Below are 24,821 nucleotides of genomic sequence, written 5' to 3' on the forward strand. Positions count from 1 at the left end.
AAATAACAAATGCAAATATTAGACCATTTAAAAAAAAAAAAAGGCCTCCTTGGGGAGAGACAAGCAAGCAGAGGGTTGTTCTGAAATAGTTGGACAGTTTCAAAGTTTAATATAATTAAAACTATTTCTTAAGGCTAAAGAGAAATGAACCTTGCTACTGAATATTTAGGAAGCTATAATCTGCTTTCCCAGCCTCCAAGTAGCGTTCTCTGTTCTTCTTTTCCACTTTCCTAACTCAACAATGTCGTGCTTCTCCATAGCTTAGAAGATCAAACCTCAACTCCGTGGCATGGCATCTAGGTCCCTTCCCAACCTGGCCCCAGTCTGCTTCCAGCCCTCCTCTTTCATATGGTTCCCGTAACCATCGTGTTTCCTCTAACCACATGGCATTTATGGAAATGTGCCATGCACAAGATGTTGCTAGGTGCGTTGTGATCTAACGCCACATTACTTCACTTTGGCAGGGAGGGGGCTTTATTAGTTCACCATGCATCCTGCGTGGGCCCCATTAAACAAAATTATGAGGTGCTGAGTGCTTGGGCTGGGGTTGTAGCAATGGCCTGGGGATAAAGAGGGGGGCTAGGATGAAGTGGGAGAGGGAGGAAGATGAACGAGTGAAGGAATTTGAAGAAACCCCAGTGTATAACAAAAATGATGGATGTGATCCACCTCCTGTTTTTGATTTTCAAAGATTTTCCAAATTCCTATGAACTCCCCTAAAATCATGCAAGTTGAAATTGGCTAAGCAAGCCATGATGTCGTAACACCATGGAACATTGCTTGGCTAGACGGAAATGTGTCTGTGAAGTAGTGTTAGTAATAGCTAATGTTGATTACTTATTATATGCCAGGCACTGTTCTAAGCATTAAATATATATATATATATATATATGTATATATATACATATATATAATTATATATTTATAATGTAAAATTATAAAATAAAAAATTAAATTAAAAATAAATTGATTTTATTAATTAATTTATTTGTTGTTTAACCCTCAGAACAACCTTCTGAGGTGAGGTACTATCATTATCATGATTTTATAGGTAGAGAAGCCAAACTACAGAAAGATTAATCAAGATCACACATCTAGTGTGTGGCAGAGCCAGGATTTGAAAGGATGGATTCTGGCTCCAGAGTTCGTGTCTTCAACTACTATACTGCATTTGTCTCAGCACATGAGAAAGAACATCAGAAAGTCTGTAAACCTAGCTATGTACTTATAGGTACATTGATAAAGACAATTTGGAGTGATACAAATGAATGGATTCAACGTTAAGCTCATTCTTCTGTAAAGAAGCTTAAATGCCTAAGAGAAAGGAAAGACTGAAGCTTAATGTCATGGAGGTCAAGGGAAAGCAATTTAGGAAGGAGGATATCAACAGTGTCAAATGTCAACTGAGTGAGTAATTAACTTAATAACTTGAAGCAAGTCATTCAGCCTCCTTTGTAATTGTTTCCTCGTCAGTAAAATTTGCCATTGCCTTACAGCTCTCTTTTGAAGATTAATGAGATAAGGTTAATAAAGTCCTTGCGGTTTCCTTCCCTAATAGAGACTTTTTAAAAAATACCATGCGCAGTTGCAGACTATTTCCTAACAGATAAAACTAAAGGCAGAATATATGTGAATTTTCCAAGTCTTGGGCAGCTGGCTAAGATGGTTTATGTCTTTCAATTCTGGTTGAGTGGCAGCATAAGCTGAAATGTCTGGGTATTTGGAGGAAGAAAAAAGCAAGCAGGTTGCTCGTTTGGTGCCATGTAGACAAACCAACTGATGGATTGACCAATGTTTCCATTTTTCAGCATCCACGATGGCCAGTTGGCGCCCTTTGATTTCTCTTTCATTTGTTCACCCACACCTGTTCATTTAACAAATGTACATGGAGAGTCTCCTGTGTACCCAGAGCCTATCTAGATGTTAGAGTCAAGATGAATGAGATACGTGGGCTTGCCTCGGAGCATCCCTGCCCAGGAGGTGAACTTGTAAGCCTAGACTGTTGTTACGCCACAGCGCATACAATTCCGTGTGGGCCATGTGCACAGTGTACCATGGGAATGCCCAGGAGAGAGACCAAGCTAGGAAGGCTGTTGATTCTTTGTCATCGACCTGGAAGTTTGTGTTCTTGTTCTCTCTTTCCAGGTGAACAAAACACAAATGGGTTGAAAAGCAGAGATGACAACTGAAATTTCTTAACCCTAGCAACTACCTACACAGCTCACACAGTCTTCTAGGTGTCAAGACCCTGTGGTTTCGCAGACAACACTTGCCACACCAGTGTTTCCCAGCCCACATTACACTGAGAGCTAGTGAAACTCCTATCTAAATAGTCTTCGTGTTCCCTTGGGTCACGTATATAAGTCCAGTGCCTTTGAAAACATTGTTATGATAACTCTCCAGAGCCCCACCTGCTATTTCTCGAATCATCCCCAGGCCCTATTTGGTCATTGTATTCACACCAAGCTCTCAGACGTGGCCCAGCCACCCCACATCGAGAAGACAACCTAGTATTTCCAGGCGACCTTGTTGTTCACGTCTTTGGCTGCTATATTGAACCACGTTTGAAGTGACCTTTCACACTTTCACCAAGCGAGAGATCATGAGGAACGCTGCCATAGGTTTTATGTTCATCTTGCTCTGGCCGAAAAGGACTCGATGGTAATCTTAAATTCTCCGTCATGTATATTATCTAAAAATCACGCTACTGTTGCATTTACTATCAATCGCTAAGGGTCCGTTTCTCATTTGGTTTCCAGGATATGTATCCCTAATAGAAAGCAGTATTTGTGTGAATTTGTGCCGGTAGTTGCGTATCATTGATAGCTTGACAATAAGCAACTAAAGAGGGGAGTTGTCTGAGGGGCTGGGACCTATTAGTTCTTTCTTTGGAAAGCCAGCGTCTCTTCCATTTTGCTTTTGGCTCTGCCCTGCCTTCATAAAGAAAGGGCACCAGGTAGTTCAGATAGCTCAAGTGATCATCCCAGTAAAATTATCTCATTCTCCAGCTGACCAAGTGGGTCAAGTGGGTTAAACCTCTGCCTTCGGCTCAGGTCATGATCTCAGGGTCCTGGAATTGAGCTGCTGAAGTTCAGCAGGCCCTCCTGCCTTGGACCCATGTGAGTCTAGGGTGGGGGGGAGAAATCATAAATCTGCAACCGTTAATACGTGCCAGCCCAAGATGGCGGCCTTTGGGAGTGTGCAGACCTTTTCAAAAGAGGGTTGTTGAGAGAGTTTAATAGATAGTTCACTGTGTTCTTCACAAAACAAGCTTTCTACAGCAAATGGACTTTATAACTAGCTCTTACACAAGGTAGTTACAAAGTCCTTCTCCCAGCAGGAGAGAAAGTACTGGAAAGTGCTATGATGAACGAACAAAAACCTGGGACCCATGGGACCTGCTTGTAGCTCTTGTTCTCCCAGTTTCCTCATCTCTAAAATGACACGCTTTGATAATCAACGTGTCTAGGTCTGACTCTGAATCCAACGTGCCTGGGGAGCTTGTTAAAATGTAGATTCTTGGGACCGGTGCCCAGAAACTCTGAATTTATAGGTGTGTGGTAGGACCTAGGTATCTCTATGTTTAACAGGCATCCCAGGAGATCTTGCTATCAGAGGTCTGCAGACGGGCAATGCCTAGAAGTCACCAAGAGTCAAGATTTCTAAGCTCTCTTTCAGGTTTAAACATGTGTAATTCTAATATTAAAGACCTCTAATCTAGGCAATAGATGAAAATAAGCAGAATCAATAAAAGGAAGCTCACATTCATATTTTCATGCCAGGCTTTTGTGTTCGGAACTCAGACTTCTGGTTGTGGCTGTGAGTCCAGCAAATGTTCTGGCAAGGTTGTGGGTCCAGCAAATGTGCTGGAGTCAGGGTTCAGAATCCTACCCTGGGAAGGGAAGGTGAGCACTGTGAGGTCACCATTTGGGGGGCCAGAATTAGGGTCCAAAAGTCTGGGGCAGGCAGGCAGTCACAGACAGGAGCAGAAGGCTACCTTAGAGGAATTGACTAAGATTTGCACTTCAAGTAAGAAGAGGCTAAGGAGGCGTAGAGACCCACAGAGAAGTGGAGAAGTGTGAGTTGAGAATAAAAATAAGATCTTGGAATGAACTGATGGTCTGTGCACTAGTAAAGAAAGACTGTGACTGGCAAGTTTCTACACCGATTTTTGAAGACATTCCTTGGTATAAAAGGAAGACAGCAGGTGAACGGGCTGTGATTGGATCAGAAACGATTCTCAGGGGGCGCCTGGGTGGCTCAGTGGGTTGAAGCCTCTGCCTTCAGCTCAGGTCATGATCCCAGGGTCCTGGGATCGAGCCCCACATTGGGCTCTCTGCTCAGCGGGGAGCCTGCTTCTCCCTCTCTGCTTGCCTCTCTGCCTACTTGTGATCTCTTTATCAAATAAATAAAATTAAAAAAAAAAAAAAGGAAATGATTCTCGGGTCAGAAGGTCTTGGAGATGCACCTGGCCTGGTATTCTCCTGACCTTTGGGCCATCAGTGCAAGGGCTGAGGGGAATGATTCTAGCTGGAAAGGGACTGTAGCCAGACGGTGTGAGCAGAAAGATGGGATTGGATGTGAAGGAGCCCAGGACACCCGGCCCAAACGACCCAGAGAGATCTGATAACGTGCAATAATGAACAGCAGGAAAGGGCTTTTGGTATCAGTGGCTAAACGCAAAGGAGCCGCTCTTTGCCTGATAGTTTTCCACACAGATAATGACCTTTAGAGGTACGTTTTGCTCCTTCAGTGGAAAACTTAGAAGAATATAGGCATCATGGTTGACTGTCTTCAAGGCTAGGAGTAGGACACTGTGGCCTAGATGGGCCGAACGGTGCCTGAGAACTGGTGGTGAAGCGCTGAGGCTTGAGGACTGTTTTCTGCCATGCCTGGGATGACCAGGAGGGGGAGCCAGTCATTTGGTTGATGTCCTATACTCCGTCATGAGATGGCTTGAGACAGACAGCGTTTTGATCAGAAATGGCAATGGATTTCGTTGATAATACCTCTTCAGTTTTCTGCCATATATATTATTAGAAAGCTATATTTAGAGTAGATAAATGATAAAAATAACTCCATAATTACAACCCTGGAAGTTGAATGTATCACAGACTGAAAGGGCTTCTTTGATTTGACAGAAAAGATGCCTTTGACCATTGTTCACTGGGCTCATTTGTTGATATTTCCCATGCACACCACATTTTTTCCCTTCTGGGAGGCTTTTTATTTTCCATTAATTCTGGGTTTTTCTCCTTTCCACAGATAACCTTTAAAAAATAGTTCCGGACATGGGTCTTTCTTGAAGCCCATAAGCCAACACCCTTCTTAATTTTTTTGTTGTTTTGAAATAGATATATACTAAATGTCATAGTTATCAGCTCCCATGAATTAGTGTCTACAATTTTTAGGAATTTTCAGAGTAGCTACCTAATAGCTTACTTTTTCTGTTGTCAAGGTATCTCTTTTTCAAAGCGGTACTCCCAATTTTGCCAAAGTCGCCCATGTAGTTAATTGTTTATGTATGCTCCTGTAATTTTCTTGCCAATGTACAAATCCTTTTGCTTTGTTGGGGAAAGATTGTATAGTCATTGAGCCCTGCACAATAACAATTTTTACAGTCTTTTGTGCAGAAATGGATTCCTTTTGACAATTAAGAGCTAAGCAGGCTAGATGAAGTGCATTCTCTTGAATTCCAATGCTAGCAAGATGGTCAGTCTTGTCGGCCTGTTTGTTTATGCCAATCTCACCATGTCCGAAAATGTGTAGTTGGGGCATGGAAGTTACTGAGCAGGGCCTCCCCAAGAACTCCCTAAGAGTTAGGCTAAAAAAATCAACAAGTCATGACTGAATACAGAGCTACACAAATTCCCTTTACAGAAGAACAACGTGGTTACATATTTCTTTGGAAAATTTTAAAAATCATGCATGTAGGAAAAAAGACAGGAAGCAAATTGCTGAAGGCTGGCTATTATTGGTAGTAATTGGCAGTAGTATGGGCGATTATTATTGTACTTCTTTGAATGTTATGTTTTAAGTTTCACAAAGAGAAAGAGCAGGACTGAGACAGATACAGACAGATTGAAGGGCTCCTAGGGAAAAAAGACCAGACAGTAGTCTGACTGACAGCATTAACACACTTGAAGAAAGAATGTGTCAGTCAGGGAGTGGGGGTGGGGGTCCGCGGTTGGTCGTGAAAGGGGATGAAAAGGAGACAGTCACAAAGATTGTAGCACTGATCAGCCCCCTCCTGCCCAGGGAAAGAGACTGTCTTGTACAGCTCTGGACTGGGCACAGAGGCAATGTAGCAAAGCAGTGAATGAGTGGGTTCCCAAGCCTGGACTGAGTAGATCACTCCCCAGTTTTATGACCTTGGACAAGCAGCCACACCTTTCAAAACTTCAGTCTCTGTAACACGGGGATGTTCATAATGGTGCTTACTCCATAGGTCTTTTGTGAGAATACAAGGAGATAATTTACGTATTTAGTACAGTGCCTGGCACATAGTAATGCCTCCTTGAGGGTTAGCTATTATCTTAATATGGTATTGTAGCATCCTATTTATAGAGATAGAGTTCAACATGATTCAATGTTCAAATCTTATAACTTGAGTCAATATCAAGTCCATGTTTATTAAGCAAGTTTTGGATTATAATGTGTTTGTCCAGGTTGTCTACCAGTAGGGAGATTATGTGAGGATCTGTGCTTTCGTAAATTATGTTTGTCATTATAAAGTGGTACACTGGCATTCAGCTTCGATTCTGCAATCTTTGGAGGGCTTGAAAGTATGGACTCAATCAATCTGGATATTGTCAAAATTGAGTTTGGATTTCCCCAAACCCTGGGCATTTTGTTTTGTTTTGTTATTTATTTTGGAGACTGCCCTCTGCCATCTCGGTGGATGTAAATCCACCCCTGAATGAAATACACACTTGACTCCAAACCTCATGAGGTTTCCTTGCAGCTAGTCTTCCAGCATCCTCTAGCCAACTAGCTCCCTCTGTTTTGATCAGAAATTTCACAGAATAAAAATAAAAATTTCACACTCTCTTTTGACGTTGTTTGAAATATCGGTAATGGTGAATATGCCATTTCAAACTATCGTGCCTTCTCCTCCAAGGAGACACACTAGGCTCCCACACTGGGCATTGGAGAGAGGTGCTGAAGAGCTCAGACTTTGAATTCTAGCTGTGTGGCTGAGGGCAAGTTATTTCTGCTTTCTGGGCCTCAGTTTCCTCATCTATGAAATGGGAAGAAGAATACCCTATCTCATGAGATGGTGGTGGGGATTAAATGAAGTAATAAATATAAGGGGGGCGGGGTAGTGCCTTGTCCAAATGAGTGTGCGGTGTGTTGGGATGTTAGTTGTAACCAAGTCATTATAGAACTGGGCTGCTGAACATCACGTTAGTGATGGTAATCCACCTGGGTTGTCAATATCAGCACTCGCTCCCAGGATGCTGTGGCATTCTTAAACTTTATTGAAAAAAAGGGGGGGCACATAGCATTTATGTGATCATAAATCTGATGACTATAGATCATCAGATCAGCCAAACTGGGCCGATGACAGAGCTACGGTTCCAGCTAGGTTGGGACCAATCACAGTGTGTGTTCACCAGGTCACTTGTCAGCAGCAGACCTTTCTTGGTATAGGTATGCGCTGGCAGGACACGCCAGCACCTATCTTTACTGACATGGGTCTGCTGAGTTAAATTAACATTCTCATCCAGCCCACCTCATTCTGTGGAAACAAGTTGGCAAGCTGGGGTGTGAGCTGAGCCCCGGAGTCCCTTTGGCTAAAAACAACGGGCCGAATTGGCAAACGTTTCCTTCATTTTTTTTCTTTTGACGGCGACGTTCACTGAGCTCGCTTGGTGTTCTCTGAGAGGCACATGGAAAGGAGACTGAAACTTGAACAGAGGAAGAGGAGGGGGACACGGGGAAAAGAGGCTACAATTGGTCAGCATATGTGTATTCATAGCTTGTTCTGTAGTAAAGATTTTGATCCCGACGGTTCTGAAAAGCTTAAAGACCTAGCACAGATATGGGGCAGGCTAATTATGAGCTGATCACAGGGACGATTTGAGCATCGTTTATATCAATATTCCAATGAATCATTGACATCACGGTGTGCCTGGACCAGAAGATATCCATAGTTCCTTCCCCACTCCCTGCCCAAAGAATTTAGAACCAAAGGAAGAATAGCAAAGGGTCCACTTCTCTAATTTGGGATCTGTCACTCTGGGCCAGCAGTATTGCCTTTAGTGACTACATCCACGGGCAGATTTTGGAAAATGATAAAGTTGAACTTTGATTCCTTTATTTTATTTATTTATTTTTTTGGTGACACATGTCTCAAACTAGAACAACAACATTCTGAGGGGCTTTCTCTTGTCTCTCTTTCTTTGAATGGACAGAATTTTCAGTGATGCCAACTCCACCGTTCTAGACCCCATGAGCTGGAATTTCTAGCTTGACTGAGGCCAGTTAGGTCAGTGGAGGAGGACACAGTGCAGAAATCAGGGCTGCCCCCCAGGCCCACATGCAGGGCCCCCAGGCATGTTTAAAGAAAGTGCTAGCCAGCAGGGTAAGAAGACCTCATTAGGGAAAGTGACTGAAACTTATATTTTAGAGATTTTCTTTAAAATGCCCAATCTCAAAATCAGCTTTTTCCAGGCAATTTGCCAAATTATAGCAATGGCCTGTTTTAAAAATGCCCATTTAAAATAAGCTCTCTTGAATGGAACACTGTGGCAGAGGTCTACCTGGCAGAAAGCCACTCTAGACATCACATTACTCCCCAAATTATTTTAATATAATGCCCAGGCCTTTTAGTTATTTAGGTGCTATTTTCTTTGAACACAGAAAATGTCAGTGTACCCAAAGCAGACAGAAATGGGGCCGACCTGGTCAACAGCTGGTTTTCCTTTCCCACAGAGGCTCCCTTTACACGGATTGAACCTGGAGAGTTTACAAGGTCCCTTGTTCACTAAACTGGGTCCCGTGTCCTATCTTCTGTTGATTCACCCCCAGGTCCCCGCTCTGCATTCCCTCCCAGATTTAAATATTAAGTTTGTGGGATCGAGGGTTGGGGCAGTGTAAAAGAAGGAAATCCACCCTGACCTACGGAAGGGAAAACTGCTGGAAGCTGTGAGGAAGAAGATGAGGAAGGCGAGAAGGATCCTTGCTCCGTTTCCTCCGCTTGTCCGGAGTAGCAGTGCAGCGGAGCAGCAAGGGCAGTCGGTTGGAGGTTCGCCAAAGAGAGCTCTGCTTGGGACTGCTGCAAAAAAGGCTTGCAGTTCCTCAGAAGCCTAGGGACAAGTGGCGGCAGAATGAGTCCATGTCTCTGCTGCTGCTGCGAGTAACTGTGCTAGCACAGAGGGACGGGCCTCCCGTTTTTAGCTCAGGACATGGGGCTCTCTCCTACATCGCAATAGGATGGCTGCCAGGGGTACTCAGCCAACACAGAATGGGAAGCTGAATCAGGCACTGGTATCTGTGGGAATGCTGGCTTCTCTTTCAGCCCACACCCTCTTTTCCTCCGGGTTGTAATTTTAGGATTATGTCAATCACCAGCTTTCCGTTTCGATCACTTTCTGTGAAGCCCAGGTCCACATTTTGTTAAAATAATCATCCGTTCGTGACTGTTCCGAAGGTCAAATTCCATCAGGCCACCTCGCCCTTAGTCATTACGATCACACGTGATTGCTTTATAATACAGTACAGACCACCCTGGTGCCCGCCGTGTCCCTCCCTGGTCACTCCCGAATGGGTGGCATTAGGCATTTGCTACAAGGAGCTGTTGCATGGGCTTTATGTACTGACTTCTTAAGAAATGTCCATGTAAAAAGCCAATCAATGAGTTTTCGGTCAAACAAATGTTTCTCTAATCCACTTGGAGTTCGCACTGGGGTTTTAGGCTCCTCAGATAGCCACTGAAGCCCCGTCATTGCTGCAGACCTAAATTCAGGCAGCGGCCGGGCCTCAAAATGTAGCTGGTTTAGCGCAAATGGGTACCGATTAATAATCCATCCAGGCCTCGAGAGATGCGATGGCTTACCGAGTAGATTATACTGGTACCATGGTATCTTTTCTACTGTATCTCGCCATTCTGGATGTCAGTGGAATTGGCTCATCAAAAACCAACGTGAGGGCACCTGGGAGGCTCAGTGGGTTAAAGCCGCTGCCTTTGGCTCAGGTCATGATCTCAGGGTCCTGGGATCGAGTCCCGCATGGGGCTCCCTGCTCAGCAGGGAGCCTGCTTCCTCCTCTCTCTCTGCCTGCCTCTCTGCCTGCTTGTGATCTCTCTCTGTCAAATAAATAAATAAAATCTTTAAAGACAAAACAAAACAAAAAAACAAGGTGAAAGTGGGGCACCTGGGTGGCTCAGTCAGAGTGTCTGACTCTTGGTTTCCACTTGGGTTCTGATCTAACCCTTCCCTCGCTCGGACTTCCGCCCATGTGCTCTCTTCCTAAAATAAATAAATAAGATCTTAAAAACCAGGGTGGAGAAGGAGGTGATGTAGTTTTGGATACGTGCTAATGATTTTCTTCTTAAACAAAAGAAAGGCAATGTCAGAAAGAGATCGCCAAACCCCTGCTGGAAGGAGGAAGAAAAGCTTGATTCCTGAGACACTCCATGGAGTCACCTTTACTGAAGAAAGAATCCTTTATTTTAGGTGTTCAGGAAGTTGTGAAACACTTCCTGTCCTGCATGTAACCATTTTTGACTTGTCGAGAAGCAGCCAGCCTTTTTCAAACGTTCCAGCTGTTGAGTCAAAATTTCAGATCCTAGTGGCTGCTTCACGGCCTTGATGGCCCTGTGATGACAGTGAGGGGAACGGAGGCCACGATGCTCAGCCTCACTGGGGACATCTTCCCAGTAACACAGTCATCTTCTGACCAGCTGACTTGTTTCCTGAATCTCAGAACATGAGATTCGCCCCTGCTTCTGCCCCGTTCTCTCCCCGAGTCTCATACCAGACACAAACACATATGATTCCATCCTAAGGAGGAGGCAAAAGTCATTTTATAAAGTTTTTAGAATATAAGAGCAACATGCCAAAAATAAGACATTCCTTCCTTTGGCAAGCTCATGGGAAAGCCACATGGTTGACCTGTGCTGGTGTTCTGCCCCTTCCCACACGCCCCTGACCTTGGCCGCTGTCACTGCTGCCACCCCGGTGTGTTTCCCCCTAAGTTCATCAGACCAGCCTTCACAAACCCTCTAGCCTTTGCCTTCCCTGGGTTTCATGTGCTGATGTCCCCTGCAGGAGACTGAGTCCCGACAAAGGGCCAAGATCCTGACCCCTGAGTCTGGTCTGCCAGTAGCCCTTTGAAGGAACTGTGGCTCAAGGGAGGGCCTGGCCTTTTCGCAAAGGCTAGCTTTTCAATTAAATACCATAGTTTTATGATTAGAGCTGAGAGCTCTGAGATCTGATACCCATATCAATAATCCCTAGGAAATGCACAGTATTGACCTTTTTCACTTCTTTTCTTATAATTTCCTTTTCACCATGGCTATGCGGCACAGCAGGCAGTGTGTTTCTAGGGAATCACCATTCTCTGTAAGTAGTTGGAATCGTTTAGACTTTTGCCGTCTTCCTCGCATCTTCACCAGGTTATGGAGTTATTTTCCTAAAATGTCCAGTGAACCCAGCGCAGCCCAACATCTGAAATATTAAGGGTTTTTTTCTTCCCATTTTTGGTTTTTTTTTTTTTTTTTTTTTTTTTAGAGTTGAGCCAAAAAGAAAAGTGAAGAGGTGGGGGGTTCAGGGAAGAGGAGCTACCCATACCTTGAGTCATTAGTGCATAGTGTTTTAATGGGTAAGCTCTGGGATCAGGCTGTTTGCATGCAAATCTTGGCTTTTCTACCTACCCATGGTATAACCTTTGGCAAGTTGCTTGACCTCTCTGTGCCTCAGTTTTCATAATACTATGCCCCCTCCTCGCCATAGGATGGTTCTGATTGTATGTGAATTAATTCACACAGAACACTCAAAATCCTGCCTGGCACAGGTAAATGCTCCATGGATATTGGATCTTATTATGCCTAAAGCCAATCTTTAAGTGCCAGGCAATGTTTTCCCTGGAAGGAAATGGATATAATGGGGGAAAACATTCACAGATAGGAGCCCGGTGTTGCTGTCACCAACTACCACGTACCTGTATGCCTTAGAGCTGATCTTAGCTTCAGCCACTTTATCTGTGAAGTTGGTGTAATAATAATTCCCCGAGCTACCGTTTGCACGTGTGCTCGCGTGTGTACCGCTCTTCCCTCCCCCCACCAAATACACTCACACTGACTTCTGGTGAGCGATAAGGAAGAGAATTAAATGAGAATACAACAGTTTAAACTTCTGAATGACACTTCAGCTATGATACTGGGTGTACTTAAGCTGTAACAGATTTTCAGAACAAGGTGTTTTATGCTTTTCAAAGGAAATAGGCCACCCCATACTTTATCATAGCTGGTTATTGTAAGCCTCTAGGGCCTAAGAACCATTTTGTTTGCATGTTTTATTCACAGTCTGGCAGATAGTGTGGCTTCGGTACCATTAAATGGAAAAAAATTCACTTTATACAAGTGAAATCAATCTAATGAAACAGCTCAGATGCCTCAGAAATGGTCCTTAAATAGGTTTCTAGCAAGTGGTTAATATTATTGACTTCCCATAACGTCAGGGGCCTGTAATAATTTAGGTCCCAAACAAATTGAAATTTGGTTTGGACACACTTCTTAAGTGACTGTGTTATGGTTCAGTGGGAGAGGCGATAGCTCAGCTCTCTGGGGCTTGCGATCCCTTAGCCAAAATTCACAATATTTTTCACAAGAGAGCAGACCGTCGCGGCATGGCTCTCTGGGTATAAAAAGTGAAAAGAAAATTGTTATAAGGAGTGCCCATCGAGTACTTGTTGAGTATGTAAACAAATAAGGCCTTAGCGGGGGCGAAGGGAGTGTGTAGAAATTCTTTCATTTCGTATCTCAGTAGTTAAAGGAGGGAAGAAGAGCAGATAAAAGCAAGACTGGGTGAAAGCAACGCATTTGTTGCCCTGAAACACAAAAGACCCCCTAGTTGTTGCACTCTTTCTTTTTCATATCTAAAGTTGTATCGAAAGGAAATACAGGCCTTTATTAGATAAAAGCACTAACAGAATGTTTGTATTGGAACCTTTATATGAAGCCCTTCCCTCTTTCTGGAGCAGAATCTTGCATTCAACATGTCTTCAAAAGCCGGCTTTTATTTTCCCAAGGTATGGCTAGAAACAGTAGGTGGTTCAGAGAAGAAACCTCTTAGCCTTGATATACAGAATTATGGTCACACATGATAAAAAGGAAATTTCACAGGTTGAAAAGACAGTAAGCAAACCTAAAATGTTGCTGTGATTTTTTTGGTTTAGCTAGGACATAAGCCATTCTTCTCATGATTGTCTGGAGTTACCCATGTCCAGTCCCCATAAACTCATCGGAAAAGGATCTTAAAAAAAAAAAAAAAAAAGGAAAAGAGAAGATTTCAGTTAGTGGAGTGATTTGGTGAACCCTGGGGGCTTTTTCACTGTTCATTGTGACATCTCAGAGTGACAGTAGAACTTCACTTCCTTGGATACTATTGGGCTTTCTTTTGTAAAGAGTGAACTGCAAAACCTTGCGAATGAATGTGACCCCAGTGCCTCCTTTGGTAGGTGTTATTTCTTCACCATGGGAATCTTGGAGAGGTGAGAATATTTCCTAATCAACCAAAAGTTGGCTCATTCAAGTGGAAGCCTGGGAGACAGTGAAGAATGAAAAGACTAAGGACCGTGCCATATAACAGAACTACCTCATCAAGGTGATAGGGCAAGGTATGGTCCAGCATGAAAAAAGCTGGCCCACAATATTCTCTTAAGAGGACCAGAGTTCTTCATGGCATGTTACCAGTAAAATGAATTCCTGATCCCCAGTAACTCCTAGAAGACTCACTGTCTGGAGTTCCAGTACAGTCTTCTGTTTCACCACCTTCCTGATTTCCCAAGAGTGGCTTGTTCCTAAATCCAGTGAGAAGACAGACCTACGTCTTCGGAGCTGTGATGAAGCCAGCATTGTTAGTGCCTACCTATTAAAGTTGTTACATACATTTGAGCAAAATTTTTAAGATATGGCTGAAGGGTTAAAAGAGAAAAGATTTTGGAAGGACCCTGCATACATGTCCAACCTCAGGCCCTGACAATTGTGAGGAAGACAGTGTTGGGCTACTAATGAATCCCTGACAAGGGTCTGGCCACACATGAGTACAAACACTTCTATAGTTGCTACTCAAACTCGGGAGAATACGTTGTTGAAGCCATCTATTTGTGCAGGTCTATGACCAAACTGTAAGTGGATGTAACCTTTCTTTTTAACTTTCACATGTGAGGCTTCTAAATACTGAGGTCCATCAATTAGAAGTAAAGAAATGAGTGGGAAAACAATGAAAGGAATGTATTTTTCAAGGGCTATTACAGATATCACTTCACAGCTTAAAACATACATACATACATACATACATACATACATACATATGTATGTACATATAGACTTTCCACCAAGGGCTATCACAGACCTGAGAAGAACATTAAAATGATTCACTGGAAGAATTAATAAAAATCCCAACAGAAGTTGGAACAACACTTTGAGTATCTTCTCGGTGAACTATTCTAGAAAACATGGGGGCTTTTCTTACAGCCTAAACTTGCCTTTTTTATGTGGCTGATTTTTAAAGAAATTGTTCAGTACTCGAAAATAACACTAAAATGTGTTGCCTATGTGGATGTTTTGGTCCATTGACCTTTTCTGGTGGTTTTCACAATTAAAATTACATCGATGCCATATGGCATCTACTGTATGCTAGAACTTCCTAACTCGTGAAGGAAGTGTCAAAGCAGATCGAGGAAGAAGGCAAAGCGAGGTAACACTTTTCAGGGGTTCTAGTCACTGGCTACATCAAGGACTAATTTCCAAGGTCCAGTTTTTCTCATTACAAGATAATATTTAAATTTATAGCAGTTTTAGATTTAAACAAAAATCAGCCAATAGTACAAAGTTTCTCTTTGCTCCCTCTCCCTGGCACACAGTTTCTTTTGTTATTACCATTATTAGCATTAGTGGAGTACACTTGTTATAATGAAGGAACCAATATCAGCACGTTATTATTAGCTATTAATTTACAGCAAGATTCACTCTTTGCATTGCACAGTTCTGTGGGTTTTAACAAATGTGTTATGTCTTGTATCCTCCACTAGAATATCATACAGAACTATTTCACCCCCTTAAAAATTCCCATGCTTTGTGGCGCCTGGGTGGCTCAGTGGGTTAAAGCCTCTGCCTTCAGCTCAGGTCATGATCTCAGGGTCCTGGGATTGAGCCCAGAGTAGGGCTCTCTGCTCAGCAGGGGGCCTGCTTCCCCCTCTCTCTCTCTGCCTGCTTGTGATCTCTCTCTATCAAATAAATGAGTAAAATCTTTAAAAAAAAATAAAATCAGGTTGTTTGTTTAAAAAGAAAAATTCCCATGCTTCACCTATTCACCCTTCTCCTTCTCTACCCCCAAAGCCCTGGCAACCACTGATTTTTGGGGGAGGGTCTCCACAGATTCACCTTTTCCAGAATGGCAAATAGTTGGAATGTATATACCCTTTTTAGACTGGCTTCTTTCCCTTAGAAACAGACATCTGAGGCTCCTTCCTATCTCTTCATGGCTTGATTGCTCATTTCTTTTTATCAGTAGCTAGTATTCCATTGGATGGATGGACCGCTTTCCGTCTACCCTGTTAAAGGACATCTTGCTTGCTTCCAGTTTGGGGCAATTATAAATAAAGTGGATATAAACTTTCATGTGCAGGTTTTTGTGTGAATGTGAGTTTTCAACCACTCAACTGGGTAAATATCTAGGAGCACATATGCTGGATCATGTGGTAACAGTACGCTTAGTTGTCTAAGAAGCTGCCAAACTATCTTCCAAAGTGGCTGATCTATTTGGCAACGGCAGTGTTGTTCTGCGTGTTTGTTGGCATTTGCTATTGTCAGTGTGATGAATTTTAGCCATTCTAATGGCTGTCTAGTGGTATCTCATTGCTGTCTTCATTTGTAATTCCCTAATGACGCATGACATTGAGCATATTTTCTCAGGCTTATTTGCCACCTGCAGGTTTTCTTTGGTGAGATATCGATCTACCCCGATCTTTGGTCCATTTTTAATTGGGTTTTTTGTTTCCTTGTTGAATTTTAAAGGTTCTTTGTATATTTTGGCTACAAGTCCTTTATCAGCTATATTTTGCCATATTTTTTCTCAGTCCGAGGCTTGTTTTCTCTTTCTCCTAACAGATGTTTTTCTCTTCATTCTCTTAACATCACAGAACACATGTTTTGACTTTTAAAAAAGTCTAACTTACCAATTTTTTATTTCATGGATTGAACTTTTGATGTTGTATCTAAAACCTTATTGCTAAACCCAAAGCAATCAAAATCCTCTCGCATGTTATTTTTTAGACGTCTTCTACTTTTCCGTTTTACATTTAGGTCTACAATCCATTTTGAATTAATTTTTATGAAAGATATAATGTCTTTATCTCAACTTATTTCTTTGCATTTGGGTATCCAATTGTTTCAGAACCATTTGCTGAAAAGACTGTCCTTTCTCCATTGAATTGCCTGTGTCCTTTCTGTGAGTCTTTTTCCAGGCTCTGTATTCTGTTCCATTGATCTGTTTCTTTATTCTTTTGCCAATACCATGCTGTCTTTATTACTGTAACTTTATAGTAGAGTTCTTGAAGTTGAATAGTGCCAGTCCTTCGATTCTGTTATTCTTTAGTGTCATGATGGCTATTCTGGGTCTTTTGCCCTTTCCATATAAACTTTAGTATTGATATCCACAATATAACTTGCAGAGATTTTGATTGGGATTCCATTGAATCTATAGATTATGTTGGGAAGGATTGACTCCATAATATTGAGCCTTTCTGTCTATATACATGGAGGATCTCTCTGTTTGTTCTTATACATACTGTGTTAGAATTATACCTAAGCAGAGTTACATTTTTTGGGGTGCTTATATAAATGGTATAGTGTTTTCAATTTAAAATACCAGTCAATTATTGTTGGTATATAGAAAAAATGGACTTTTGTGTATTAACTTTGTATCTTGCAACCTAACTTTAATCACTTATTAGTTCACAGAGAATTCTTTGTCAGTTCTTTGGGATTTTTCTACATAGACAGTCCTGTCATTTGTGAACAAAACAGTTTATTTCTTCCTTCCCAATCTGTATGCCTTGTATTTCCTTGTCTTGTTGCATTAGCTAGAACTTTAAGTATGATGTTGAGTAAGAGTGCTGAGAGGGGGGCGCCTGGGTGGCTCAAATGGTTAGGCATCTGCCTTCGGCTCAGGTCATGATCGCATGGTCCTGGGATCGAGCCCCGAATCTGGCTCCCTGCTCGAGCGGGGAGTCTGCTTCTCCCTCTCTCTCCCCGTTGTCCCCCCTGCTAGTGCTCTCTCGATCTCTCTGTCAGATAAATAAAATCTTAAAAGAAAAAAAAAAAGAGTGCTGAGAGGGACATCCTTGCCTTGTTCCTGATCTTACGGGCAAAACCTCTAGTTTCTCACCATTAAGTACAATGTGAGCTGTAATTTTTTGTGGGTATATTTTATCAGGTGGAGAAAGTCCCCCTCTCTTTCTCATTTGCTGATGGCTTTTATCATAAATTGTGTTGGCTTTTGGCAATTTTTTTTCTGCGCCTATTGCTATGATCATGTGATTTTTCTTTTTTAACCTGTTAATATGATGGATTCCATTAATTGGTTTTTTTGGATGTTAAGCCAGACTTGCATATCTGAAATATATCCCACTTGGTCATGGTGTATGACTCTTTTTATACATTGCTGGATTTGATTTGCTAATATTTTGTTGTAGATTTTTGCTTTTATGTTCATGAATGATATTGGTCTATAGCTTTTCTTTCCTGAAATGTCTTTATCTGGTTTTGGTATTAGGGTAATGATGGCCTCATAGAAATGAGTTAGGAAGTGTTCTCTCTGCTTCTGTTTTCTGGAAGGCATTATAGAGAATTGGTATTCTTTTCTCTTTATATGTTTTGTAGAATTCACCTGTGAAACCACCTGGACCTGGTGCTTTCCTTTTGGAAGGTTGTTACTTAATTACTCAATTTCTTTAATAGATACAGGCCAATTTAGATTATTGATTTCTTTTTGTTTAAGTTTTAGTAGTTTTGTCTTTCAAGGAATTGGGGCAATTCATCAGTTTTATCAAGATGATGGCCATAGCGTTGTTCATAATATTCATGTATTATTCTTTTAATACCCATGGAATCAATAGTACTGACTCCTCTTTCATTTCTCATATTAGTAAATTGTGTTTTTTTTAATATCTCTTTTTGGATTAGCCTGACAAGATATTTTTAAATTTCATTGATCTTTTCAAAGAACTAGATTTTGGTTTCATTGGATTTCTCTATTGATTTTCTTTTCTAAAAAGATATATTTATTTGAGAAGAGAGAGAGCGCATGCATGCCGCATGTACACGCATGTGCACAAGCTGGGGGAGGGGCAGAGGGAGAGGGAGAGAATCTCAAATATACTTCCTGCTGAGCATGGAGCCTGACTCAGGGATCAATCTTATGAGATCATGACCTGAACTGAAATGAAGAGTTGGACGCTTGGGGCACCTGGGTGGCTCAGTTATTAAGCGTCTGCCTTTGGCTCAGGTCATGGTCTCAGGATCCTGGGATGGAGCCCCAGACTGGGTTCCCTGCTCAGTGGGGAGCCTGCTTCTCCCTCTGCTTCTGACCCTCCCCCAGCTTGTGCTCTCTCTCCCTGTGTCAAATAAATAAAATCTTAAAGAAAAGAGTTGGACTTAACTGACGAAACCACCCAGGTGCCCTATTTCTCTATTGATTTTCTGTTTTCAATTTCATTGATTTCTGCTCTAATTTTTATTATTTCTTTTCTTCTGCTTGCTTTAGGTTTATATTACTCTTCTTTCTCTGGTTTCCTTTGCTGAAATCTTACTGAGTTGAGATCACTTTTCTTTTCTAATATATGCATTCAATGCTATACATTTCTAAGTGCTTCTTTTTCTGCATCCCACCAATATCATTCTTTCTTTTTTTTACTAAGTTTTTTTTTTAATTCCAGTACAATTAACATACAGTGTTATATTAGTTTCATGTGTGCAATACAGTAATTCAACAATTCTTTACAGTACTCTGCTCATCATAAGTGCACTCTTAATCCGCTTCCCTATTTCAAACATCTCCCCACCCTATCTGCCCTCTGGTAACCATCAGTTTTTGTTTTTGTTTTTTTTTTCTTTTTCTATAATTAAAAGTCTGTTTGGGGGTTTTCTCTCTCTCTCTCTCTCTCTGTCTTTCTCTTTTCCCTTCACTCATTTGTTTTGTGTCTTTAATTCCACATATGAATGGAATTATATGATATTTGTTTTTCTCTGACTTATTTCGCTTAACATTAGCCTCTCTAACTCCATCCATGTTCTTACAAATGGTGAGATTTCATTCTTTTTTATTGCATCCCAATTTCAGTAAGTTGTATTGACATTTTAATTTAATTAAAAATATTTTTTAAATTTCTTAAGGCTTCTTTGTCCCATGTATCATATAGAATTGTGTTGTTTACTTTGCAAATGATTGGATATTGTCTTGTTATCTTTTTGGTATTGATTTGTAATTTAAATCCATGTGGTCTAAAAATATGCTTGGCATGATTTCTATGCTTTTAAATGGGTTTAGATGTACTTTATGGCCCAGAATGCGGTCTGTCTTGGTGAATGTTCCATGTGAGCTTGAGAAGAATGTATATCCTGCTGTAGTTGGATAAAGTATCCTATAAATGCCAATGAGATCTATTTGATTGATGGTGCTGTTCAGTTCAACTCTATCCTTACTAATTATCTGCCTGATGTATTTGTTAGTTACTGACAGAGGGATGTTGATGTCTCCAACTATAATTGTGGATTTATATATTTCTCTTTATAATTCTATCAGTTTTTGCTTCATATATTTTGATGTTCTGTTGATAGTTGCATACACATTAAGGATTACGTCTTCTTGGAGAATTGACCCCTTTATCCCTAATAGTTTCCCTTCTTCCAAAGTGTGCTTAGTCTGAAATTAATTTAGCTCTTCTAGTTTTTTCTTAGCGTTAGCATGGTATGTCTTTCTCTCTTTATATCTTTATATTTAAGTTGTGTTTTCTGTAGACAATCTATGTTTGGGTCTTGTTTTTATATTTACTCTGCTAGTCTCTATTTTTCACCTTGTGTATTTAAAGATTGTATGTTTAAGTAATCACTACGCCCAACGTGGGGCTCGAACTTACAACCCCGAGATAGAGAGTTGCATGCTCTATGAACTGAGCCAGCCAGGTGCCCCTGCTTGGTGTATTTAAACCATGGACATTTAAAGTGATTAGTGATATAATTGGATTAGTAGCCATCATGTTTGTAACTATGTATTGCCCTTATTCATTGTTATGGATGCTTTTAACCTTCTTTCTTTACCTTCTCAGGTTTTAAGTGAACATTCTTTTTTTTTTTTTAAGATTTTATTGATTTATTTGACAGACAGAGATCACAAGTAGGCAGAGAGGCAGGCAGAGAGAGAGAGAGAGAGAGAGAGGAGGAAGCAGGCTCCCCACTGAGCAGAGAGCCCAATGCGGGGCTCGATCCCACAAAACCAGGATCATGACCTGAGCCGAAGGCAGAGGCTCCAACCCACTGAGCCACCCAGGCGCCCCAAGTGATTTATGTGATTATGTGATTAAGTGATTATGATTCCATTTTTTTTCTTCTCTTAGCATATTAATTTTACATCTTTTTGAAAAATTTTAGTGGTTTCCAGAAAGTTTGCAACATACAATCTAAAACTATTTTAAATCTACTTTCAAATAACACTGTATTGCTTCACTGGTAGTGCAGCTGCCTTATAACAGGTTATTCCAAATTTCTCTCTCCTGTTCCATTCACATCCTATAATCACCAAATACATTGTTGCTATTATTGTTTTGAACAGTTATTTATTAGATCAGTTTTTAAAAAAAGAAATATAGAATATTTTATTTTACCTTTATTTATTCCTTCTCTGATGCTCTTCCTTTCTTCATGTAGACACAATTTTATGACCTATACAATTTCCCTGAAAAATTGCTTTTAACATTTTATGCAAGGCAGGTCTACTATGTCAAATTGTTTCTATTTTTGTTTGAGAATGTCTTTATTTTTCCTTCCCTTTTCAATAAAAATTTTGCTGGAAACAGAATTCTACATTGTGAGGTTTTTTTCTTTTGACACTAAATATTTCACTTCCCTCTCTTTTTTGAAAGAGTGAGAGAGAGAGCAGGGTGGGGAAGGGGCAGAGGGAGAGAGAGAGTATCTTAAGCAGGTTTCAGGCCCAGTGCCTGACATGGGGCTCGATCTCATGACCCTGAGATCATGATCTGAGCCGAAATCAAGAGTCAGATGCTTGACCAACTGAGCCACCCAGGCGCCCCACTTCCCTCTCTTTTTGCTTGCATGGTTTCTGGTGAGATGTTCAATCCAACTCTTCTATTTTTTCCTCAATAAGAGGACTTTTTCTTCCTCTGGCTTCTTAGAAGATTTTTCTCTTTCTCTTTGGTTTTCTGCAGTTTAACTATGATATACCTAGGAGTAGATATTTTGATATTCAACCTGCTTGTTATTCACTGAGCCTCCTGTGCCTTTGGATGGTGTCTATCATGAATTTTGTGAAAATTTTGGCCATTATTACCTCAAATATTTCTTCTGCACTGTTCTCTCTACCTTCTCTTTCTGCAATTGCAGTAACACATATTCTACACCTTTTGAATTTGTCTCATGGTTCTTAGGTGTTCTTTCCTGTTGTGGTGTTTTTTTTTTCCTTGCCGCATTTTGGTTTAGGAACTTTCCGTGGATATTTCTTTAAGCTCACTGATTCATTTGTTTGTGTTTTTGATTTCTAACATTTCCTTTTGATATTTCTGACATTTTCCATCTTTGTATTTACATTACCCAATCTGTTCTTGTATGTTGTTCACTTATTTCCTTATAGCCCTTAACATGTTGATAATAGTCATTTTAAATTCCCTGCCTGATATTTCTAAAATCTGTGCCATATCTGATTATGATTCTGATTATTGCTTTGTCTCTTTAAACTGTTTTTCTTACCTTTTAGCATGGCTTATGACTGTTGAACGTAAGGCATGATACAGGGTGATAGGAACTAAGGTATTTACACTTTTAGTGTGAATTTTTTAAAAGATTTTATTTATTTATTTGATAAAGATCACAAGTAGGCAGAGAGGCAAGCAGAAAGAGAAGAGGAAGCAGGTTCCCCGCTGAGCAGAGAGCCCAATGGAGGGCTCGATGCGGGGCTTGATCCCAGTACCCTGGGATCATGACCTGAGCCAAAGGCAGAGGCTTTAACCCACTGAGCCACCCAGGCGCCCTTATTGGGATGTATATTAACTCAGTTCATTAGCTCTATTTATCTGTATCATTTAGCTTTTTATATATTGTAAAACATATTTTTTAGGGCTCAGTGCCAAATTTTTCTTTATAGCTCTGATTTTTATATTGTTCTGATTTTTCCTGGACATAACTCTCAACTCCTTTCCAGGAAAGAGACAGAGGAAATCCTCCTCTAGCTTAAGTGTACATTATTACCTGACTCCCCGCCCCCCACATACACACCAGAAAAATCAATGGGTTGAGCTTCCTTGCAGTAATTCTAGCCCTTGGCTTCATTTCATGAAATCTCCAGTTGCCAACCTCTAGCTGAGCAACACTTTTCACCTCGCATGGGCTCCTCGAAGTCCCCAAGGAGCTTTTGCTTGAGCAGTTATGGTTTGGTCTGTTGTCCTGTGATGTAGAAGTAAGGGGGTTGGGCAAAACCCAGGGATGTGCTAAGTGGATTCCGAGCTGCTAGAGTTAGAGCAGGGAGCACATGTGAGCTTGAGGTTAGATGTGAACCTGGAGCCCTTTCCCCCTGCAATATGCGTTGTTGTTATTCTTTCTGTAGAAGAGTTCATGATCTTTTGTAATTTTCTTTTTCTATTGATCCAGCAGTGCTGGTAGCAGAAACTTAAAAAAAAAGGGGGGGGGGTTATGACAGTACAGTCTACGGAATTTCACTGTCATATATCTTGCACATTAGAGAACACATGCACTGTGGGCTAGAGATGAAATTTGCCTTGTAGAGAATTCATTTTAAGGTAGCAGTCCTCCTTCCTTTACCTCATGCTGCCCCAAGGCAAAGGTGAAAGTGGGCTTCTGTTTTGTCTGTCTTCGGGCTGCAATTTCTTCTAATACATTTCCACCTGGAGAGGTGAAGCCAATGAGAAAATAATGAGCTTTTAAAAGAACTTAACTTTCTACAAAGATTTTTGAAGATATGTGTGCTGGCTCTAGGGCCGAGGGCAGCTAGAGTGTAACCATGGCTGGGAGACACTAGTCTAAGCTTGCTACTTCTACTTTGCAGTTATGTGACCCCAGGAATGTGCTTAAACTCTGCTGAGCATCAGTCCTGTCAACCATAAAATGGGGATCACAATATCAAATTCAGAAGATTGTTGTAAAATGCAGATATCGTAATATTCTTGGAAATGCTTTGTAGACACCAAAGCATATAGCTTGTGAGTACTTTTAAGATGGGGTGATCTACCATTTATCTCCATTGACTCATGACTTCTATACCCCCAGCACCTACGACACAGCCTAATATATAATACATGATGGGTAGTGGAAATTAGAATGAATGAATAGTTTTAAATCTCCAAATTTCTGATGACATAAAAGAATTCACTGACCGGTCCTTTGTATTGGACTGGATGATCTCTTGGCTTCATGGCCTCATTCAGCCTCGAGATACAAGGATTGAGACTAGAGTAGCATGTGGGATTAGGAAGAAATTGCCATAAAATAGATGACTTTTCCAGGAATTGCCTTATGTTCTAAACAGAATAGAACAAAACAAACAAATGAGCACATAGCAGTTGATGGAAATGAAGATTAACTTTCTCCAGTGGGCTTGGAAGCCCAGTAGAATTACACTGTCATCTGCTCGCCATTGCTAGGCATGTCATAAGCTCCAGGGAAGAATCTAGCAAGCGTGTTCTACCTTGTGAAGGATCTGGAGCAGATGGTGGTGGCACAACCTAGACTCACTTCTGCCGCAGATGACTGTGATGTTGGACTAAGTGATCCCAAGGAACTGGTGGAGTGCAGTCTCTATAGAAGTCTGAAAGTAGTAATAATTTGATTTTTCAAGGCTCATGAACTGGCATCATTTAGACTACATCTGTCATGGACCTTTGCACTTTGGAAGGAAATGAAAGAAAATACTAAGTTCATTTTAAATGTCCCAGGGAACTTGGTTATTTTTGTTTGTTTTTAAGCTGTCTTATTTCTTGAAAACCCTATCATTATGGTTGTTTTCCCTTCCCTCATATAAATGTGGAACTCTGATTATTTGGGATAATTTGCATCTGGAGTGTTTCAGCTTGGAGAAAATGAGATGATGACATTACTACTTTCTTTCTCAAACCAATGACACTAATTGGGCCTTGTGCCAGGGGGTAGGGGCAGCAGATGTAATCTTGAACTTATAGTCTCTGTAGAGTAGATAAGCATGTGGAAGCCAAACTTCACCAAGGAAGCTTAGCAGTCATCCTTCCAGATGTTCAGCTTGCAAATACCAGAGGTGTTATTTGCAGTATCAAATGTATAGATAAGTGCGTGGATTATTTTTTTTTTCCATCCAGATACCCATTTGGGGGATACA

At 41.1% G+C, this 24,821-nt stretch overlaps 1 protein-coding gene across 1 annotated transcript in view; it reads left to right on the forward strand.

Moving 5' to 3' along the window:
• GPC3 (glypican 3) overlaps positions 1-24,821 on the forward strand; it is a 397,657-nt gene that overhangs the window by 184,143 nt on the left and 188,693 nt on the right. The window lies entirely within an intron of this gene.

Source organism: Mustela putorius, unplaced genomic scaffold (assembly GCF_011764305.1).
Source record: "Mustela putorius furo isolate JIRA1106 unplaced genomic scaffold, ASM1176430v1.1 tig00003899_pilon_pilon_pilon, whole genome shotgun sequence".
NCBI classification, from domain to species: Eukaryota; Metazoa; Chordata; class Mammalia; order Carnivora; family Mustelidae; genus Mustela; species Mustela putorius.